The sequence below is a fragment of the Protopterus annectens genome, chromosome 11.part0, assembly GCF_019279795.1.
Source record: "Protopterus annectens isolate FY-2018-M chromosome 11.part0, PAN1.0, whole genome shotgun sequence".
NCBI classification, from domain to species: Eukaryota; Metazoa; Chordata; order Ceratodontiformes; family Protopteridae; genus Protopterus; species Protopterus annectens.
In genome coordinates this window covers 115,948,098-115,963,717 of record NC_056745.1, presented here as the reverse complement: position 1 = coordinate 115,963,717, position 15,620 = coordinate 115,948,098, and the positions used below count along the sequence as shown (strand labels likewise).

Genomic DNA, 15,620 nt, shown 5'->3' with positions numbered 1-15,620 from the left:
AACATTCTTTCTGTGTAGACTCCTTTCTGTGGCTGTATTCAAATAGGTTGTGGAATTCACAGGGAAATCCGGCACTGAGTCTAGATGGTTGCTTTATAGTTTGTTGAATAGCTCCTCCATCTTGGATTGGTTGATTAGCATACAATTCAGCTGCTTATGCTGTAATTAGCATGCCATGGTGTTTACCTTGTTTGCACATCAGTGCACACTGTGTAGATCTGCTTACTGAATCTAAAAGTGTGCTACCATGTGTGCACCACTGCTTAATGTGCACAAAGTGTAAATAGACCGTGTAGGCTTTATTGAATCTGGCCATATCTCTCTCCCTCTCTCTCTCTCTATATATATATATATATATATATATTTATATATATATATATATATATATATATATATATATATATATATATATATATATATATATATGTGTGTGTGTGTGTGTGTGTGTATTATAAATATGTAGTGAGAGGTACTGTATTGTTACTATATGATTATGTACCTTCACTTACTGACTTAGTGAATACTTTCTCTGTTGTCTATAACCTTTTTTATTACAATCTGTAAATCTTTGGTTAAATGTTGAAGTTATCTATTGCATTATAATCCCAAACAGATAATGATGGTGAGGTAATAAATCCAGAGACCAAAAAAATTGAAAAGTATAAAATAAATAAGGTCACTGGAACCACAATACAGTGATAATTTCTTTAATATGAAAAACAATAAAATCACAATAAAACATGAGCATAAAACACACTTTCGCCTTGCGGCTTCTTCAGGCAGATAAATATAAAAACACCCTTTAAATACTAAAAATGTAAAATCACATGATTTAATAAAAAAAAAAAAAAAAAAAAAACTCAAAAAACCTGGCAGAATAATTCCTTTAAATGAGGTTTTCTAGTAGCTATTCCATTTAAGCCTGGTAGAATGTGTCCTCTAAGTCTAAAACTCCGTTTAGTTTTTCTTACTCTATATAGTTCACAAGGTCATCTCCTCTTAAAGATTCAAGGTGTGCTTAAATCATAAATTTAAAAGTGCGTGTCTAATTTGTTTCAGTAATATGCCTGAGCAGTGCATTAGTTATAATACTCCTTTTTATTTCTGACATATGATTGACCATCAATCCGTTCTTTAATCTTTTGGTTGGTGCTGCCAACATAATAAGCCTCACATTGGTTACACTTAGCTAAATAAATCAAATAACTTGTATTGTAATAACCATAAGAGTCTAATGCAAAGTCTTTGCCATTTATAGGATGCGTAATTTTTTTATTTGCGTATATGTGCTCACAATATATACAATTATTGCATTTAAAGGTTCTGTGTTTTACAGCTGTGAAATATTTGCTGAGTAGTAAGTTGCCCTTTGTAAAACAATTTATTTTTAGGTTGGTATTTCTCTTATAACTAAAATATGGTCTATATTTTAAAATTTACTTTAGTTCAAGGAACATGCATCAGGAGGGCCAATATTTGCGCATTATTCTTTTGACAGCTGGTGTATTCCAATGACAGCTATATAAATAAGACAAAGGTGCTGTGATGGGAACCCCTGTCACAAACACATACACTAATATTGTAATGTTCTATCGGGAAAGACACTGCATCTTAGCTGAAAATCCATACAAAAACAATGTTATTTCAAAGCGATTTGTAGATGACTTGTTGTTACTTTGAGAAGGCAATAAAACATCTTTTTTATGAATTTTTGTTGTATATTTCTACAGCTACCAACCTTTTGAAATTTTAAAGTGAAATTTTAGTCCAAGCCATTCATTTTTTGGACATTAGATTAATCAAGAATGAAAATGGAAGTATTGCTACTATATTATACAAAGAGCCTATTAAAAGAAACACGCTGTTAAATAGGACAAGCTTGCACCCCACCATTTATTTCTTTATAATATTATTGTTAAAAATCAATGCTCAAGAGTGGCTAAGCTTAGCACAGATACTAACATGAATAACCAATTACAAACTACAGTTCAAGAATTTATAAACCCAAGGATGTACAGAATATTAGAAATTAAATTATTAACAAATGCACAACTGAAACTCAACCTTTGTTTTATAGCAAAGGTCATAACAATAAACCCATTCAACTACACACACATAAACAAAGATGTGTTTTGACATATAATAAAAATACACCAGCTGTTAAAATGATAGTATACAAATACTGGCACTTCCTGATGGATGTTATTTTAGTTATAAGAGAAATACCAACCTAAAAATAAATTGTGTTACAAAGAGCAACTTACTACTCAGCAAATATTTCACAACACCAAACATGGAACCTTTAAATGTAATAATTGTAATGTGAGCACATATACACAAATAAATCATTTGCACGTCTTATAAATGGCAAAGACTTTGCATTAAAAGCTTATGGTTATTACAATACAAATAATTTGATTTATATAGCTAAATGTAACCAGTGTGGGGCTTATTATGTTGGCAAAACCAACCAAAAGTTTAAAGAATGGATTGGTGGCCATATGTCAGAAATAAAAAAGAGTATTATAACTAATGCACTGCTCAGGCATATTACTGAAACAAATCAGGCACACACTTTTAAATTTATGATTTTAAGTACACCATGAATCTTTAAGAGGGTGTGACCTTGTGAACTATATAGAGCAAGAAAAACTTAAATGGATTTTTTGACTTAGAGCACACATTCCACCCGGTTTAAATGGCATGGTTACTTTAAAACCTCATTTGAAGGAATTACAGTGACAAGTTCATTAAGTTGTTTTAATTATATCATGTGATTTTATGTTCTTAGTATTTAAAGCATATTTTTACATTTATTTATCTCCCTGAAGAAGCTGCAAGGCGAAACTGTGTTTTATACTTGAGTTTCATCATGATTTTATGAGTTTACATATTAAAGAAGTTCTCACAATATTGTAGTTCCAGTGACCTTATTTATTTTGTATGGATTGATTATAACTATATGCATTTTATACTTGTTCTTATATTGTAACTGTATTTGTTTTTATGTCTGTGATTCTGGTCTCAGCCAAAAAGGATTCTTACATCACCCCCCCCCCAAAAAAAAGTAGTTACAAACACATAAACAAATAAACAGGTTCACTAATCTAGGTCTGCATGCTGCCCCAGTAAATAAAGTGTGTGGTATTTTTCCTACCAAGTTGTGGGTTACAGTAAGAACAATACTATAGGTCTTAGGTCTTTATGCTGTACCACTGTATGTAAAGTGTTTGGCATCTTCTTATAGTTCATAATAAGATGTAACTGGTATACATTTTAGATTAGAATTACATATTGTGGCAGTGGTACATCACATGCCTTCCACATCTTACTGATAGCCACTTAAGTGTGTACTGTACTGTACTTTTCTTAACGTGTACTTGACCATGCACTGTGCTGTGGTGCACATGTATCAGACATGTTCATTGTTTAAACACTTTCACGTGTTATTAGGATCTGTGCCTGTGGCATTGCCCTCTGTTCCCAGTAGTGTCATGTTGCTTAAATGTGCAGCAGACAGATTCACATCTGGAGTGTAGTGGGCCACAGTGTGATACTAAGTCAGCAATATCACTCTCATTGCTTATGCAGCCGTGTGGTGTCTGCCAAGACTGTGACATGCTTAGCCATAAATGTGTGCTGACTAGTATGATGTCTATCTTGTGTGTGTGCTGCATGTAAAAGGTGACCCATTTGCCATACTCCACATGCTTCTTCTCTATATACTGTGTTCTTTTCAGTTTTCCTGTGCTGCATTGCAGTGTGGCCACTGTTCGTGGCTGCAGAGATGCACAAGAATTGTAATTTTGGACTGTATCTGCTGGTGTGTATCTACCTACCTTTATATCTTATAGGTCAGTATTATCAGATACATCACTGAGTGCAATGCTCAGATTTGTGTCTATACTAGTGATGACATTAATAGGCTGAAATGTATTCCAGCAAATTATACAAAGAAAAACTAAAGGAATGCCTCATCATCTGTACATGGAAAGGCTGTCTTTCCATTAGATACAGGCTACTAACAGGTAATATAATATCCATAGGCAGGATCATTTGGGGTGGTATACCAAGAGCATTATAAGATATTAATTACCTCAAAGAGACATAAAACCAGACGTACAGGACATATGGTCCATATAAGTAAGGGGCAGTGTAATTTACAAATACTACGGCTTTCCTGATAATGACTAGCTCTGCTGTCGCTTCTATTATTTCTATGTGTATTTATTATTCTAATTCTGCTATCCTGTTTAGGATAGTATTTGTTTGTGTATGTGTAAATATGATATTAGTACTAATATCAAGTAGCAAATGCTCCACTGAATTTCTACCTATAGTCTATGAACACTTATTTTACTTTCTCTAAAATCTTAATTACAGTTTTACTCATCTTAATGTTTATCTTTTTTTAAACAAGAAACATCTTTATTAAATTATCACGTATGGCATAGGCAATCATATATATATATATATATATATATATATATAAAACAAACCATATTGACAAAATTTTAATTGTGAACATGTTATATCACTTATAATCTATCCAGTCATTGTCAGTCGAACATTACATAGCTCATTCAGGTCATGCCTTCTTTTAAGCCTCATTCCTCCTCTGCATGTACTGTTTTCACAATTCTTCTAGTACAGTTGGTTTAGACTTTGATTTCCATTTCTAGTAATTGTTTTTTTGGCAGCCACCATAGTTAGACTCAGCAAGGCCTTACTATATCTAGGCAATTCCGATTCTGTATCACAGCTCAAAAAATGATTTCCTTAGTTACACCAGTTTGCTCACCCAGCATATCTGAGAGTAGTCTACAGGGAAGCTTTAAAGTCTACTAACTACACTCCCAGAAAATATGTTCCCAATTATTTTTTTCTTCCCCATCACACCTCCAACATTTGATGTCTACCTGAGGAAAATCCTTTGGAGTCTACTTGGCGTATAAAATACCTATGTAAACACTTCCAAGTAAAGATCCTAAATCTTCAAGACTTTGTTGCATACTTGGGAGACATACATATATCCCCCATTGTTTCTTTGTGAATTTCGTATTCAGTCTCTCTTCCCAATCCTTTCTAACCTCCTCTGATTGATTCTTATAGGTATGAAATATTCTGTATGTTCTACTAATTATTCCTTTTTTAACAGCAGCTTCTGGTCTAGAGTCTACTAGAAACTCTACCAGTGCTGGTAATTTCCTTAGGGTCCCCCTATTTCTTTCTGTTTGCCTATACTCTGTTATGGGTCATGTCTCTCAGCGCTGTAAGAATACAATTTCTGTTTACACATCCTAAAGTGTTGTTCCTAACTAAAGGCATATAAGGTAAATTCTTAATGTTATTTATTTAAAACTATAACAACTCCGCTATCAATCCTTGATAGGGAAGGCAATCTCTAGCCTGCAGTCCAAATAAATTCTTGGCCTCTTCTCATTCTATTACCTTTCCCTCTCCACTTATTTGTTTCCATCACCTTGGTTCCTTTGCCAGTTTTCTGCAGTAAATTCCAACCCCCTCTTGCCTATTCTCTGTATCCACAATAGCAGTCATCCCTATCAGCAGAATCTCCTTTCTCAGTTCTCATGTTGGCTTAGTTCTTAGAATACTTTCTGCTACTTTATGAATAGTATATTCTGTAGGGTCTATATTAGATCATTGAAACGGCAGAATTTCGAATGATCTAATATCGAACCCAATATCGCAAATGCTGAAAACAGCAAAGCTGCACAAAACTGAATTCTTTCCTAGGGAAAGAATTTGGTTGGCGGTTGTTGTGGCTTCGTTGTTTTCAGCAATGCAATGGAAAGTTACGGGTTGGGTTAAGGTAAGTGTGTGATTGTGCGGACGTTCGCGTTAGGGCACGGGTTGGGTGAGTTAGGGTTGGGGCGCTGGTGAGGTAAGTGTGTGATTGTGACAGAATTTGGGGTTAGGGACGGGTTAAGTGAGTTAGGGTTAGGGCGCGGGTGAGTGTGTGATAATGAGAATTTGGGGTTAGGGGTGGGTTAAGTGAGTTAGGGTTAGGGCGTGGGTGAGGTGAGTGTGAAATAGTGACGGACCTTAGGGTTAGGGTCTGGGTTAAGGTAAGTGTATAGATAGTAGTGTATGTGCAGTGTAGTATAGGGTTAGATGTAACTTTTAAATGTATGTGTGTGGATTGATGCTTTTTAGTGTGCTCGTGGTGTGTGTGCGTTTCTCAGAACAGCAATTTTTTTCCATGGGAAAAAATTGCTGTTTTGAGGTTTCGATATTGTTAGGGTTCGGGTTTTGCAGTTCGATGTTACGGCATTCGATAATGAGCCATTTCAATGATCTGATATAGTCCCTATTCTGTATGGTTATTGTTATTCTCCTTAAGGATCTGCATCCAAATCTCAGCCTCTCCTTGTTTCTTGAGCCCCTCCCATTTCATCATCCCTTCCACTATGAATTGTAGGTTTCTGCTTGTGCTAAGTATAGAAGCCATACCTGTGTAGCTCTGAAATACTCCTTCAAATTGGGTAATTCCAAACTGCCTTATTCTACTGGAAGAATCAGCTTATCCCACATGACTCTTGCTGTCTGTCCCACCCAGATAAAATCCTTCAGCTCCTTATTAATTGCAATCCACAACTTCTCATCTGGCTGATAAAAATATGCCTGACCTGGACTGAAACCATTTTAACTGCTTGTATCAAGCTATCCATATCCATATAGCAGAGCTTCCAATTTCTTATTTTTTGTATTATCTTTTGTTTAGTCTTTTCACACATATCCTTAGTTGCCACACCAGAATCCTTTTTAATCCATACTCCTAAGTACTTCATTTTATCATGTCCCCATAAATATGGATATTGTTGAACCAATTTGTGTGTGGATACATAATTTATAGCTATTACCTTTGTTTTAGCTTTATTAATTTTGTATTCTGAAAATATTTGAAACTGCCTCAAAATGTTCCACAACACTGAAATGCCCTTTTCTGATTTTATTAGGTATAAAATAATATCATCTGCAAATAGAGCCAGCTTTTCTTGACTACCATACCAAATATATACTTGAAATTCTGTGTCCCTTATTTTCTTTGTCACCGATTCTAAATGTAATTCAAATAACAAAGGGGAAAGAGGGCAACCCTACCTGGTTCCTCTGTTCAAACAGAAATTATCAGAGAGCAACACACATGCTTTAATTTTCACTTACAATGCCTCATACATCCTCCTAATCATCCTTATCATTTTATCAGTGAACGCAAATGCTTCCATTGCCCAGCTTACTCTGTCAAGTGCCTTCTCTGCATCAAGATTACCAACAACAGTGGGTATTGTCTTGCATTCTGCTTCCCCCTGGATCATCATTGTTCTGTTAATGTTGTCAAATGTTTGCCTCCCCCCCACAAAACTACATATCTATCAATTTTGGCATCACCGTTGCCATTCTTTTAGTCATTATAGACATAAACACTTTATAATAATCATGATTTAGCATTGAAATGGGCCTGTACAAAGCTCGATCTGATGGATCTTTATCTTCTTTAGGTATTACAGCCACCACCACTTTCTTTCAGGATGTTGGTGCTTTTCCTCCTCTTAAAACACTGTTAAACAAAACCTTCCAGATCTTTGAGTTTTCCCCTACTAGCTTCCAAACTTCCACAGGAATACCATTTCTTCCTGGGGACTTTCCTGTGGATTGGTTGTACATCACCAATTTTTTCTCATCTCCTCCTATCCTATTAATTGAGCCTCGTCTACCTCTAACCTTTGCATATTTAATTCATCCACAAACCTTTCCATTTGTACCTTTTCTTGATTTCCATAATCTCTGCTTTGTATAGATTTTCATAAAATTCACAAAACATTTCTTGTACTGCTACAGGATATCTTGGTACCTTCCTTGCTATAGGCTCCCTAAGCTTAGCTACAACCCTTTCTACTTTCTGTTACCTGAGTTGTTCTGCTAAACGTTTTTGTGCTCTGGGGTTATTATTAAAAACAGTTGCTTAACAGCAATCTTTTTAAACTCCTGCATATTATCAAGGTAGTCCCTTATTTTCTGTTTAGCATTCTGCAGTTGCTCCTCTTCTTGTTCTGTGAGATCCCCTATTCTACAACACCTTAACATTTGTCAGTCTCTTCAAATAATTATTGTTACTTCTTAACCATCTCTCTCTTTCTTTTATCTCCACTTTAATTTTATCCCACTCCCTAGATATATTTTCAGAAGAAAGTTTTTTCTCTAATAACTCCCAAATATTTTCCACTATCCATTCCTTAAATTCCTTTCTTTTCAACAGATAGTTGGGAAAGTGCTAGTATCTCATTTTTATTTCATTACCATGTGTTTTTATTTTAGTTATTTTTGGCGTGTGATCTGAAATAGTTATTGGATGCATATCAAAACCTTTAAATTAAATGCACACGTTCCTGTGAAATTTAAGTTCTAGCTAGTCTAGCCCAGTTTTTCTATCTTGGGCAATATGTCAATTCACTCTGAACTCCTACTACTGAATTCACATTTTCCATGCCAAATATTTTCACAAATTTTTTCAAAAATCTACCCTCCTTTGTTATATTTTCCCCTTCTGGGCCCCTAGACACATCTTCCCTGCTGCAAATCAAATTCCAGTCCCCACCTATAAGTAATATTTCCTGCTGAAAGTTAATTATTTCTCCCAGTGTAATTATCCTCCCTTGCCAGTAGCCCCTTAGTACTACAGATCCACCATTATTATATTTTTTATCCTCTTGTATCACTATTGGAGCTCCTCTTGCAATTAATATATCCTTTGTCCCAGGTTTTCTGCTAAATAACTGTCCTGAAACCCTTTCTTTATTAAACCCACATGTTCATTTATTTACAAATGTGTCTCCTTTGGAGAAACATTGGAAAAGGCTTTGCTGGCACAGTCTCTCACTGATCCTTATTACTAGAAGAACAAGAAACAGAATTTCCTTCTGCTTCACAGCTCACTTTTTCATAGGTTCATAGGTTCATAGATTACTACTAGGCTAACTGCACTAGTGAGCCATTTTAAGCCTAGCCAATTATCCCATTTGAGAATCAAACCCTGCGCCTTGTCTTTGTATGCCAAACCTTAACCCCCAAAGTCATCACTGGCAGGTCTTGAAACGAGGACCCTGTGCACTACAGTCAGAGCAACACACCACTATTTTTGTTGGACAAACATTTGTATTTCCTCCTTAGCATGTTATGCATCAAAAATAAAACTAGATGTTGTCCCTCCAGGAAAGAATATTCTGAAGATAGGTGGGTACAACAGTTGGAATCTCATGCCTGCTTCTCAACATTCCCTGATCACTAGAATAAATTTACTCCTCTTCTGCCTGGTGTACAGTGAGTAATCATTTTCCACAAATATTCTCCGACTTTTAGAAATTTGTTCTTCTGCCACAGTTTTGTCAGAATCTACTTGTTCTGTTGGCAGGACTGCATCTTTACTATTAAAGGTCTAGTTTGCTTTCTCATTGCCAGGTTTTGAGCATACACACTATGTGCCCTTTCAGTTAACAACTCCTGCTGTGGAATACCAGTCCACTTACTTATTTGTACATTCATAAAATTAATACAGTCTGTTTCTTCCAGCTTCTCAGGTACAGCAGAAAATCTCAAGTTTTCCCTACATGCTGTGTCCTTTAATTCTATTAGTTTTTGAAACATTTCTTCTTGAGCAGTCTCATATTAAGCCAGACTTTTCTTCATTTTGACCTCTGATTTTTGTAGTTTTATCACTTCATCTGAATATTTGTTTAAAGCGTCTTCCATTTTTCAAGCATTTTTGTTGTCTGAGTTGATAAACTCCATCAGTGTTTCATTTATTTTAATCAGCTCTGAACACATTTGACTTATTTTTCCTCTAGATTACTGGAAGTCATGTCTTGACCAAAGCTGGAGCTTGTATTGCATTTGCAGAACAGCTGCAGGATTCTTCCCGGTCAGTGTGTTTTCCTCCCCTTTTGTGATTGAGTTTCTTGCAGGTTCTCTGAATTTCTTTTCTGTTGGCATCCAGGCAATACGATTACTAGACAGTTACTGAAATTTACCCAAAAATACGAGTTTACTGGCTTTTTCTTCTGAGTTTCTATTTTCACTCTAGGAGAGTTGCAATTAAGCTGTTACTCAGTGTGCAGCCATCTTGGATGTCACATATTAGTTTTTATCTTAATATAACATTTCATATAAGAGATCATACACTTTATATCTGCTCTTTTTCTTTTCTTATTTATTGTTCAGCCTTAATGTGGTACAGTTTTATGTCAGTTTTCTTTTGCTGTTATTTTTTTCTCTTTTGCATGATTAACCCACTTATTTTTATAGGTTCATAGGTTGGTACTAGGCTATCAGCCCCAGGGCCTATACAAGCCTAGCCATAACAATTCCCTGGTTATTTCTTCCCACACTATTTACTTCTCTGGACCCCTGTCTAGCAGGGCGACTGACATGATACCAGGGGTGAATTTCCTATCTCCCATCCAATTGTCAAGGTTCCTTTTGAAGAGGGCCAAAGAGGCGCTCGGCTTGACATGTATGGGCAGTCTATTCCAGAGTCTGGGGAGTCTCTGGATCAGGAACCTATCCCTCCAGCATGTTTTGTTCATTGTGATGATAAGGTTTAGATCCCTGGAGCTTGTGGCTCTGAGGGATTGGAATTTATTTAAATGTAGCATGTCCAACAGCTCTGGGTTTGACATGGCCTTGTATGTTAATCAGAGATCACCTCTGAGTAGACGATATGCAACAGAGTACAGCTGGAGTTTTTTAGTTGGTCAGCATAGGGCATCTGCTTTAGGCCTGTGATTCTTTTAGTGAGGTATTTCTGCGGCCTTTCCAGTTGTTGCAGATGTCTTGAGAGGTACATACCAAACAAGGCGTTGTATTCTATAATGGGTCTAATGAGGGATGAGTACAGTGGGACAATGACCTCCTTTTTTTCTGGATGAAAAGCTCTTAGTGATAAGGTGTGCCACATAGAAGGATTTCCTGACTGTTGTGGCAATGTGGTTATCGAAGGTGAGACCACTGTCCACCTGTGTCCGTAAGTCTCTTATCACACTTTCAGTGTTTAGTGTACTGCCACCTATGTGGTAATTCACGGGTACATGTTTTTCCCAAAGGAGATAACTATACATTTCTTGGCATTGAGTTTGAGTCCATGGCTCTGACACCAAGCATCTGTTGCTGTAAGGCCCTTTTGTAGAATATCCACATAATTTGGGGATTCAATAATGGCTCCCAGTTTGCAGTCATCTGCAAACTTTGTTAGCCCAAGTCCCTTAGTGTTGGCCTGTACTTCAGAAAAGTAGATGCCAAACAAGAGTGGTCCCAGGACTGAAAACCGAGGTACTCCACTTATCACTTGTCTGGAGCTGGATTCGGAGTCGGCTACCTTTACAGTGTGGGTTCTGTCAGTAAGCCAGTTGGCAACCCATCGAGTGATGTAGGGATTAATGCCCAGCTTAGTAAGTTTATCTATAATTCCAGAGTTTGCGGTGGTGTCGAAGGCCTTGGCAGGGTCCAGATTGGCTGTGTGGACTGCCTTACCCTTGTCCAAAGCTCTGGAGACTGATTCGAAGAAGTCAATCAGGTTCAGGAGACAAGATCAGCTCTTCACGAACCCAAACTGGGTGGGGTCCATTGTTTGAAGGTTGCCAATGTCTTTGTTTATAAGTTCCATGATAATACATTACATGGCCTTGCAGATCAGGCTCGTCAGGCTGATGGAGCAGTAGTTCCCAGGATCCAAGGTGCATCCCAATTGGTGGAGTGGGATAACTGTAGCTGTGCTCCACTCAGTGGGCACGAAGCCTGGGGTGAGGCTATGGTTAAACATGATACTTAGGTGAGGTGCCAGTTCATTTTGTAGTTCATGTAGTACACAGCCCAGGATGTCATCTGGTCCCATGGATGGTGTATTCTTAGCTTTTGAGAGTGCATTTTTTACCTGTGTGGCCATTATTACCAGAATTTGACAATCGTTCGGCATTGAGATGGGCCCTTTAGTAGGTGAGAGTGGGTTGAAGTTGGCACTGAATCAATCTGCCAGGATATTGGCAATATACTTGGGATCGGTATATTTAATGCCATTCTGTTGTAGCTCAGAGCAGATCTGAGCATTGCCATTTAGATTCTTGGCATAACTATAGAATGCCTTGTGGTTGTCTTTGGAATCTTTGGCAATTTTATTTTCGTTAGCTTTTGAGGATTTTATGAGGGATCTCAGCTTCTTACTGAGGCTGGTAAGGGAGTTGTTTGCATCCTGTGATTTTCTTCTTTTCTGCAACAGTTTCTTCATTTTGTTGTAACGTTTGTTTATGGTTTCAGTTAACTCCTTTTATGGAAAATATAAATTTGTTTTTATTAAATGTGCCTTTGGCTCAGATCATGGCAACAAATAGCTAGTCCACCTGCCCGTTTACCAAAATAAAGAAATAAATTTAAAATCTGATTTTTTTTTTCCAACAAAGGTTATGAATGTTATAGAACAGACTATTCACTCTACATTAAACAAAATCTGTGCTGACATCATTTAAAAGTAAATTAACTTTATGGTTAATCAAATTTGTTGGGTATTTGGATTTATGACATGAGCTTTTAGATGCCTCTCCTGTAGACATAGTCTCAGCAGCCAGTAATTGTTGACCTCTGTCCATTAATTGTTAGCTCACATGCAGACATACAGTGTCCCTCCTGTATGGTTCACTTACATCATCATATTGTGTGCTGATATAGATATGTAATACTGCAATGCTACTCATATGGAGCAGAAACATTCCAGCAAATAGAGTTTAAATTCAAAAAAACACAGCAACCTGGTGCATAGAGTTAAATTAAAAAAAAAAAACTCTTAGACGAATTAGCTACCATCAAAAAGGCACTTCTTATATAAGCAATTAAGCACACCTTATATATGCAATAACAAGAAATGACATTAAATTGGACTCAAATAAAAATATATAAATGCTCTGGAATGTCATTGAGGCTGTAGTGGTGACTGAGGATGCACTGAATCCACATGCAATGGGCATCGTTTGCTGCAAGATTAGTGACTATAGTGCTCTGTAGTCATGGTCATATATTATATGCAGTGTGGACAAAGCTGTCCTTTATACTTAACTCACAGTAAATTTACTGGCTATGCTATGATCACATTGTAGGGAGGGCTTCCTTGAGCATGATTCACAGATGATTTTCTGTGTATCTCATTGTGCACACTATTCTCTCTGAGTCACTCAGTTTCATATCTGTGGATTGCCCTAATTTGTCTTGGGATATAGGGTGCACACCTGGTTGTGTATCTGGCTGACTGTGTTTTATGATTTAGCTGCAGTGGTCCATCTGAGGCACTTCTTCTTTAGTATGTTTAGAGCTGTCATAAATCTGGATTTCTTCTAACTTGCTAAAAGAAATTTCAGCAAATGACAATAGGGAGAAATTATATTTTTCAAAAACACTTTCAGTGAAAATCAAGGTATGTTTTTTTTTAAGGGGCAAGACCTCCTACACCCTCCATGTAGGAAGCACTCCCCACGTCCCCCAAATTTATTTATACCAATTCCACAATCACAGAACAATGGAGAAAGTACAAACTCCATTACCACTGAAAGTGTTTTTTAGCTAAATTGCCTTACAGTAGTGGTACACACTGAAAGGGCCTTTGTACACCCATCTGGTTCCCACACGTTCCAAGTTGTTCACTGTGCTGAGTAGATTAATATTTTCTAAATAAAGTCTGTGATCAAGAAAGCACATTAAAGAAGCATCCTGAGCCACAGAGTAGATCTAATGTACAGTATAATTTTGAGTCAAGATCGTTTATCATCCGAACTGTTCCTCCATATATTATAAAACAATGGATTCAGTTGGTATTATCAAGTGGTTTCATTGCTGAAATGTGAATCAAGTTTTTACATTGATTCCCATTTCATCATAAAGTAAAATAATAATAATAATGTGAAGGTGATTTATTGCAAGATTGACAGACTGTGGGGTTAAGGAAATCTTCCCTGTTCCTCCACTGTTTTTTTTCACTCCTCCTTCTGCTTCATTCTGTCCAGATGTCCCACTGTCTCTATTCATTGCTGAATTTGCCTGCTCCTCATTACTTCTCCAGACTTCTCCAGGTGAGCCGGGGTCAGTGTGGATCTTAAGGTCATCCTGGAGGGCAGTGCCAGCTACTGCTTCTGCTTGCTGAGGCGGTTACGACCTAACTTTATCTCTTTGTCTCCACACCTGCATTTGTTGGCATGTCTGAAGGCTACTCCTCTCTGTGGATCACACCTCCCCTCAGGGAGCATTTCTGACAAATGCCCACTCCCTTGAATAGCCATGTCCATCCCAACCTCCCAGTGTCTCAGAGGTTCGAGCTGCTAATTGAACCCAGGTGGTCTGGGACATAGTTAGGGCTTTAGCTCTCTACTCCATGGCACTGACCTCTGTTCCCACTTTGTTGTTTATTAAGTTGGAGGTATGGGGGAGAGCAGACCTCTCTCTCTCTCTCTCTCTCTCTCTCCCTCCATATATATATATATATATATATATATATATATATATATATATATGTGTGTGTGTGTGTGTGTGTATGTATGTATGTATGGGTTGCTTTAAAATGGTGAATGTCAACACAGTTGCATGGCTATATTGGTCGGAATATTACTTCTGACACTAACACTTCATTTTTAGAGATGTTGGCTTCTTATGGAGGAGGATTGTTTGGCTGGAATACGGGTTTTGAATGTTGTACCTGCAGTAAAGGATGAATGTTGTTGAAGTATTCATGAAGATGCCTGGACATCTTCCTGAAAAGAGAATCCAGTGGAATCTAACAAGAGGTGATTTTTGCTGAAGAACACCTTCATGCTTTGGATCTAATTCTTGTCTCTTGCTGAAACAGAAAAAATTGCTGGAATTTTACTTGAGAGTGACTGCTAGTCATTATTATTTGGGAACAACTGGACTTTGTAACAAAAAATAGTGTGAAACATGCAAAAATAGTGTATATGATAATCAGTTTCATTTCAGTTAATTTCCTCATTTTAGAGCACTACAGAAAATGTGAAAGAATGGAAAATCCATAAACAGTGTGGCTTACTGATACTCTTAATCTAAAAGAGGCAGAGCAACATCTTGAGACACCCATTCATTAAAGGAATTGGGGTACAAGGGAGTGACACTTGTAATGAGATCAAGAATCAAGATCAAGATGAGGAAAAGGGAACTGGCAGAGAAACTACAAAAGGATCTAGAATGGATCCTGCTCGATGTCAAAAGAATGCCACAATGATACAGCAGCAGAAATCTAAAACTGTAAAAAATGTCAAAATAGAAAATAAAGGTGAAATAATAGAAATCTCTGAAGTAAAAATCGGTACAAGACAGAAGTCGGCTCAGAGATTTACAATAAGTGTTAACACAGAAGCTGAGACAAACATATAATAGAAGTAGTTACATGTGAACTCTCAGAACAAAAATGACTTAAAGTGAGCTATGCTGGAAGATGCAGATTTCTAAGCCTATTTTTGCTATTGCTAAACAGAAAATTAAAATAAAGACACACTCTTCACAACAGGTATCCATAAACCAAGAATGAAGTAAATTGGTGATAAATTTTGTTCTGA

General features: G+C 36.9%; 1 protein-coding gene across 1 annotated transcript in view; it reads left to right on the top strand.

Annotated features, from left to right (window-relative positions):
- NINJ2 (ninjurin 2) overlaps positions 1-15,620 on the top strand; it is a 753,014-nt gene that overhangs the window by 539,345 nt on the left and 198,049 nt on the right. The gene's annotated exons all lie outside the window — the stretch shown is intronic.